Here is a 7638-nt window from a genome sequence, read left to right on the forward strand (position 1 = left end):
GGCACTGCATTGTTGCTCCAGATGGTGATAAAATTATTCCTGCCTCTGGAGCTAGGATTAAGCTGATGTGAATCACTGTCAGAACCAGGCTGGTGTTCAAGAGGGAGAGAAACAATAGTGTAGATTTAACTGGCAAAGCACGGCAGTATTTGGCATCCAGGGTGCATGCCTTGGGACCTCAGCCTGGAAGTACAGCTGGGATCTTAAACCTTCCCTGGCTAAACGCAGTCCCTGTTTGCACTTCAGGTCTCTGAGTATTTGCACTGGTGTGCTTGAAACAGATGAGCTGAATGTGATGCTGGGAGAGGACTGGGCAAACCAGGCCCCTTTGAGGTGCTGTTGAGTGAAGATATGGGTTATTCTTGGAAAACAACAGTCCTGCCGTGTAGGATATGTGAGGCCACATGGATAACCGACTGTGAGGGGAAGGGGCGGGTGGAATGCTTGCAGCCTGTTTGTGCTCATCTTGCATGGACAACCCTGGCTTACGCTTCTCTTTAACATTTTTCTCCAGAGGTCTGAGTAACTTGGAAAGTCCCTGGAAACTTTACTGTAGAATTCCAATGCCTAGGAATATGACTAAGGAAGTTTTTTGGGGTTTTTCTAAACGAAACAAGAACTTTCAGAAAATGAAAACACAGGCATGAATTTTTCTAAAGAAGACCAATCTGGGATATTTTCCAGTGGAATTCTTTTCCTCCTCCCTCCCAAACTGTTTTGTTTTTAATTTTTTTTGGGAGGAGGGGGTTTGTTTTGTTTTTGGTGTTGTTTTTTTTTTTCCTCATTAAATCCCCCTACTGTTTCTAATAAGAAGTTTTGAAGGTATTTTTTGCTTTGGCGAGCTGTGTTTCGTAAGCCTCTTCTGGACTGTTTGTTTTTTTAAGTAGCAATGGGCCTAATGGTTTCCTACTAAGACAGCTGCAACTAACATGTATAAATTGCTTATTCCATTCTGTAATCAGAGGTTGTCTAAGCTCTAACTAAGATTTGCAATATTCTCACAGGAGGATATAAAACCAGCCAGCTCTCCCATACCAGAGCTTTTTATGGAGGAGGTTTCTGAAGGGGAAAGCACCTATACTGCTGGATCTGGCTGCACCCTCCCTCTGCCAGCTCTGCTTGCTGGGCTCTGTGATGAAGGATGTGTGAGTTGCTGTGCTCACATTCCTGCTCAGAACCACTGTTTCCTGTGCTGGGCATGGCTGTGTGGCCCTTCCAATTGAGAGGAGGGAATTTCAGCCCCAGGGCGAAGCAGCTGACAACAGAGAAGACTGTTCTGAAGAAAAGGTGACTGTTTCAACAATCTCTTTCACTGTAAGGGCTGTGGTAGGGCTACAAACTGTGGCTGCACCAGAGAGTCCGCAAGAGTGGAAACACAGCCCCCAAGGAGGAAACATCTGCCACCAGTGGGTGCCGAAGGGGAAAAACAATTAACTACTTGACCAGCTCTTGATTAAGTGGTAAAGACACAGACTACGAATCTCAAGTCCCATATGTACTATGCTGAGCACCTGATCTAGACAGAGGCTGTGTATTGTTAACTGGCCACTCCTCAGTTTCAGCCTGGGGAGCATGACATTACCTTGCACGGAGCATAACCCAAGCAGGACACAGAAATGCTGTTCTGGTGCAACTTCTTCAGCCATCCAGCTTGTCTTACTCTGGCAGCCTGGTGCTTTCATTGTAGTGCCCAGGGAGCTGGAGCAAACAGAAAACACCTCCTAGATGCTAAAACTGCTGCGTGATTGAAACCCACATTGTTTTCACACTTGCAGATATGTTAAAGGGTACATAAATTGTGCAACCAGGCATGCTGCTGCGGACTGCCTGGTGTTTCTCACTGGATTTAGATGGCCCATCTCAAGTGCCAGTGGTTGCAAGTAACATTTCTAATTAATCACACCTTTTCCTTTTTTTTTTTTAAAAAAAAAAGTGTTTCTTGGCCCTGCTTTGCTAGAGTGTTCCCTCATATCAGAATACAGCTTTGCTGAGTACCGGAGAGGTCAGGTGAGACGGCGCACACACAGCACCCTGTCTGCTGGCTGCGAGTAAACTGCTGAGATTTCCTCCAGCAAGGGCTAATGCTGTTAAATGCAAGGCTTGGCGCTGGCTACAGAGTTGTGTTGGTTAATGAAACTCCCATAGGTCTTGTTCAAACAAGAGGTCTGGGGAGCTTTAGGGTTCTGTGAGTTTTTTGTTAATGTAAACTTCAAGGCCCTCAGCTGGTTCCCTCGACCTCTTTCAGCCCTTCATTACTGCTGTTGGTATCAGGCATGCTGGGGCAACGACAGGAAAAAGAAAAAAGCAGCAAGATGAAGAGAAGGGTTTTTTTAGTACAAATATTCTTAAGCTAAATCAGAATGAACAGGCACCCCCAACTGCTCGTTTCCTTTTAAAAATTCAAGTAATTGCAGAGAGTATTAATTTTGCTCGTAAAGGACTTCAGTTCCCTCCCACACATGCAATGTCTCTAACAGAAAAGGGGTTGCAGGGTCTCCCTGCAGGTCCTCTATAGGCTGACAATACCACTGTTATTGTGAAGAATCAAGTTGATAAAGACCTTCATAGCCCACCTGCAATAAAAGTCACTCCACAGGAACTAATTTTATGTAGTTACCTTATGGGAAAATTGCACCAACATGGGTAAACAGCACAGGAATAAATTAAACCTGCTTTCAGGTGAAACAGGACCAAATGAACATGCAAAGTAAAACAGGTAAGCAGAGCTTATTGTAGAAGAGAGGTGGTGTCAAGCGCTGGATTCTGGAAATGGCCCACAGGGGATTTCAAGGCCATTTGTAGGATTTCCTTCTGGCAAATGGGACAGGGCAACTCAATTATTTCCTTCAGCCTGTACCAGTCTGGCTTGGTGTGACTGCCTTCTCCCAGCAGAGAAGGATGCGGTGGTCATGACTCTGCTTTTCCTTTTTGCCTGCAGTAAAATAATCCTTTGCCTCCCCACCTTCCCCCAGGAGCTCTACCATCAGCTGCATGTGGCCATGTCTGACTAACCTCCATACTCCTTCCAGATGCAGGAGACAGTGAAAATACATCTTATTGCTCTGTCTGGCTTGTAGGATCTGTGTGGCTGCTGGGGAATCTCCTGCCGCTTTCCTACAGCTGCAAGGAGAGGGGCCAGGAGTCCCTGCCAGGCGCCTACCCCAAGCTCTGAGCACAGGAGCAGCAGCAGGAGACTGCCAGGGAGCAGCGGAAACAGTCACCGGATGGGGGCCAAACAACAGATTTATTTGCAAGACAGGAGCAGGAGGCGCCGGTACCGGGGCTGAGGCTGGTGCGCATTTGCACATGCCACCCCCACACCCAGGGACGCTCTGGCTTCCTGCAGGCACATGAGGCCATCTCTGTGACTGAGTGGCCCCTTGGAGCCCACTCACTGGATACAACCCGCTCATTTGGATGATGTTCGGTGCTGCAGCTCAGATCCACCTTCCAGCCCCCAACCGTCTTCAAGCCACCTCAGTTCAGGCCAGGAAGGGGAAAATGCTTTACCATCTGTTCGTCTTCAGACTCTGACTCATTATTTTTATTTCAGCTGTCGCCAAGCAATAGCGAAAATCCCAACACACCAGTATATCCACTGCTGCAAGATGTCTTGTCCTCAGCCACCAGAGAATGAGCAGCTCGTCCCCCGTTCTCTGCAGTGTGCAATACTAAATCTTCTGAATAAAAAAACAGGAAGGAGGAAAAGGGTACATTCAGCTTCCAAAGGTGACCTTCGCTATCAATATACATGGCATCGAGGCAAAAAATGGAAATGAAGGAATACGGCCTGTCACTGAAGGCACACACATCATCCCCATGTGATATAGCGAGGTGGTGTTGCCCTCTTCTGCCCCTCTGAGCCCCTGATCTAACACAGAACCAGGGTTCAAAACAAGAAACAGTGCCATTGTTTGCACCAGTCTATGATGTACCCTGCTTGTCTCTAGCCTTACAGAAATGGGGCATGCGACTGTTTACTCCACATCCTTTTCTTGCCTGCTCCTTACTACATTCAGGGACTCATTCCTGCTCTGTCCCCAGCACACTAGACACTGTTACACAACACTGGTAGTCTCTACTTGAATTTTACTCTTCACTGCCTTTGCCTGTTTACTGCCTTTCTCCTTTCCATTTCTGCTCACCTACTAAAAAGACTCATGTTTTCCTTTCTTCCCTCCGAGAACCCCTTTGAATTCTAGCGACCATACTACCATATGTGTATACATTAAAAAAATAGGGTCGCTAAATGGGGAAACACCTCTAAAACTGTTGTTTTAAAACTACAGCATGGCTTCAGCTAGATGGAAGACATTTTGCACTAACCTCATCATTGCTGCCAAATGTATTCCAAACACAGCCCTTGTCTCATAAATTATTGTAATTAGCAACACTCCAGCAGGCAAAAGTATGTATTTAAAAACGGAGGATGCACATGAAGTGGCTGCAGTTTATATTACGGGTGACTCACAGTAAAGCCCGGCTCGAAAGGAGCCAGTGAAGCCTCCACAGCCACAACCTCCCCTGGCACACCAAATACTTTTTCCTAAACATAGGGAAAACAAGCTGAACACTGCAGCCACTGGGGAAATGTATTTGTGCTGAAAATTTAAACTTTTTGCTGAAATAAGGGGAAAAAAAAAAAAAAAAAAAGGTCAAGCCTCTTTGGCCAACACCAATAAAACATTTTCAGATAGAGCTCCATTTCTTGACACAGGCACAAAAAATGTTCTGGGACGGAGAGTGGAAACTTTTTTTTTATTATTATTATTTTGTTATGGATAATGGTTTTATGCCTCGAGTGACTTGGGGTTTTCTGTTTTGAAAATAAACATGTAAGAAGGTAAAAAAAAAAAAAAGAACACCACACAAAGAAACACAAAACAAAACAAAACAAAACAAAAACCACAGACACTTCCTTTGAAGTGTTCGTTGTGGCCAAGCCCTGCTTTTCCGATGAGAACAAAGGCCGTGACGTCTTTTTTCCACACTGCGGAGGGAAGCGGGGGTGCCGTACCCTACCCCGCCGGCCCCCCCCGGCCCGCCGGGGGCCCCGAACCGAGCCCCGAGCCCCGAGCCCGGCCCCGCACGGGCTGCGAAATGTCGGGCGGCGCGGTGCGCCCTGGGAGCTGTAGTCGCTCAGCCCCCTCTCGCCCCACCAATTCGCACTCAAAATGTCCCCCCGCTGGGGGAAAAGCGGGCGCCTACAACTCCCAGGAGCGCGGCGAGAGGGGGAGCGGGGACGGAGCGGCGACTCCCTCCCCTTCCGCACCGCTCTCCCCGCCGGGAGCTGTGGTCCCGCTGCCTCTTTGGCCGCCCCGTGGCTGCCGGCCGGGACTCGCTGTCCCGGCACGCCGCTGGCCGTGGGCGGAGCGGGAGAGACGGGAAGGCTGCTGTGAAAGACGGTGGGCCCGTGCGGTGTCGGGGTACGGGGCGATCCCCCTTCCTTTCCCTTCCCCGGCGGTTCGCGCCGTCTGCCCGGGCGGGCGGGGTGGGATGGCGGCCCCCGTGCGCGGCGGGAGCGGGAGGGCGCAGAGGCCAGCGAGAAGGGCTTGTGGGGTGGGGGCGCTTTGTATCCAGCGGCATCCCGGCCCAGGAAGAGCGCTGGGCCCGTGGCTGTGGTTTGGGGTGACGGGGTTCTCCGTTCTCCTCACAGGCTGCAGGAAGACGCACAGAGCTTGTTTGAGCGAGACCAGGATGGAAGAGCCCAATGGGGACTTTCCCATGCGGAGAGACGCCATCCTCTCCGAGTCGTGCTGTGATCACCTCACCGTGACAGACCTGTGAGTGGTGTGGTGTAAGGGCTAGTATGTTTGGCTACTGACGTTGTAAAGGCTAAAACATCTTAGGAGCAGAATTTTTCCTTTCTGTGTAAGTGCCCTCGGACAAGAGATATCCTGATTCTCAGCTGACGATGAACACTTTTACTGCCATCTGAAAACAGCTGTTTTAGTTAGTTATGTGCTTCGGTACCTCTTCTGAGTTGTAGTTGTTACTTTTCACGTGTTCCAAAGACTATCATTTTAGGAAGATTATTTTACATACATGGAGTGTGCAGTGTTGTCAAAGGCAGTCATCAGATCCCTTTTGTCAAAGACACCACACTTTCCACACATGGAACACAGCACTTGGTCTGTTGGGTTCTTCAGAAGATTCTTTATGTTTTATGCTTTGTGAGAATCTGGCCCTAACTGCAAACACAACATTTGTCTGAAAACAGGACTCTGTGCTACCTATGGCTTTAATACTTAGCAGCACTTCGTAGTGGCAACTCATAACTATTATTTTTTTGTTTTCTTAACTACATTTAATACTGTTTATTTAGTAATGGCTTTCTGCACATGCAAATTATGTTTTGATTTTTAAAAAAAACCTTCTGTTTTACAGAATAAAGTTGGCAGTGCGAATGTGGAGACTGAGTAAATACAGTGGAGCCTACTTTATTAGGCTGTGTGTCGCTCTTTTGCCAAAAATCCAGGAATATCTGCAGACTTTAAAACCAGCATGAGTTTGTTTCAGATTTAGAACCCAGTTCTTCAGCTTTGGATGATTCAGAGGGAAGGAATTATTTTTGAAACTTTTTTTAAAACTACATTTCCAGTATCTTGATGGAAATGTTTGTTTTCTAGGGTGGAAGTGCTGAGATCTTTGGTGGCTTTAACTGACCCTCAGGAGGGGAAGCTGACTCAGTCTCAAGAGAAAGTGAGTGACTCACAGACTTTCCATGTCTGTTTACTGCATCGTTTCAGAAAAACCTATAATTAGGTAGCTGAGCTTATTCTAATACTATATTAGAACTGTTTTCATAATTCACGTTTCTGTGAGTTGAACCAAAGTGTGTGTTTGCCAACTCTTGTTTCCTGTTGCCCAGCGAGTGATAGCATGGCCATTGACAGGCTCAGTTCAGCAAGGTTCCCTTCTGGCAGGTGGCAGTGTCAGGTATTCCAGCCGCTCCTGAAAGTCAGACCTCAAATCATGCTGTCATTTACTGAATGAAGGGCCTGCTCTTGGAGGCCCATGGTTGCGGTCTCCCCTTGTTTCCATGTCCAAGCGTGGCATGTGCGATTAGTTTTCTCAATTCAATGGGATTGATTTCTTGAGCTGGCTTGTTTTCTGATTCCTGGAATCTAGCAATGACGTGAGAGCTTAAAGCCAAGGAAGGAGTGGAGCTTGTACTTTATGCCACATTAAAGCAGACCTGAAACCGTGGCCCTGATATTTTTGTAGTGTTTCTGCCACTGGCCTCAGTCAGTGATAGCGTCGTTTACAATAGGCAGAACATGATGGTTGGTGGGACAGAAGGTATAATTCAAAAAAGTATCATAATGGCCAAATCAAAGTGTGAGAAATTAGGATGTGTTTTTGTGGATTTATACCGTATGAATAAACACAGAGTGTGATTTGGTCATTGCTGTCTCTTGGAAGATGAATAAGACAGTTACGTGGGATTCGGATTTGCTCAAAAGCTTTATATTTGTCTTTCAGAAATTGGACCTACAATGAAATTTGGTTTGTAGCACTATTTTTAATTACTTCATATTCTTGTATTCAGTCTTGAGTAAATCTTTAATTTTAATGTGCATTTGTTCCTTAAATAACGTTTTCATTTGAAGGAAAATTGCTTAGGAATCCCTAAAG

General features: G+C 46.9%; 1 protein-coding gene across 4 annotated transcripts in view; it reads left to right on the forward strand.

Annotated features, from left to right (window-relative positions):
• The first annotated feature begins 5307 nt into the window (after nt 1-5307).
• Nucleotides 5308-7638, forward strand: part of TSSC4 (tumor suppressing subtransferable candidate 4) — a 4597-nt gene continuing 2266 nt past the window's right edge. The window contains exons 1-3 of one of the 4 annotated variants that reach the window (XM_027888725.1): nt 5308-5426; nt 5657-5783; nt 6630-6702. The gene's annotated coding sequence lies outside the window, so the exon portion shown is untranslated. Of the gene's footprint in view, nt 5427-5656; nt 5784-5835; nt 5872-6629; nt 6703-7638 lie in introns of those variants that run through there. The other 3 variants (XM_027888726.1, XM_027888727.1, XM_027888728.1) reach the window with 3 other exon arrangements.

Source organism: Empidonax traillii, unplaced genomic scaffold, assembly GCF_003031625.1.
Source record: "Empidonax traillii isolate 1590-97213 ecotype Southwest subspecies unplaced genomic scaffold, ASM303162v1 scaffold245:size1430315, whole genome shotgun sequence".
NCBI lineage: Eukaryota > Metazoa > Chordata > Aves > Passeriformes > Tyrannidae > Empidonax > Empidonax traillii.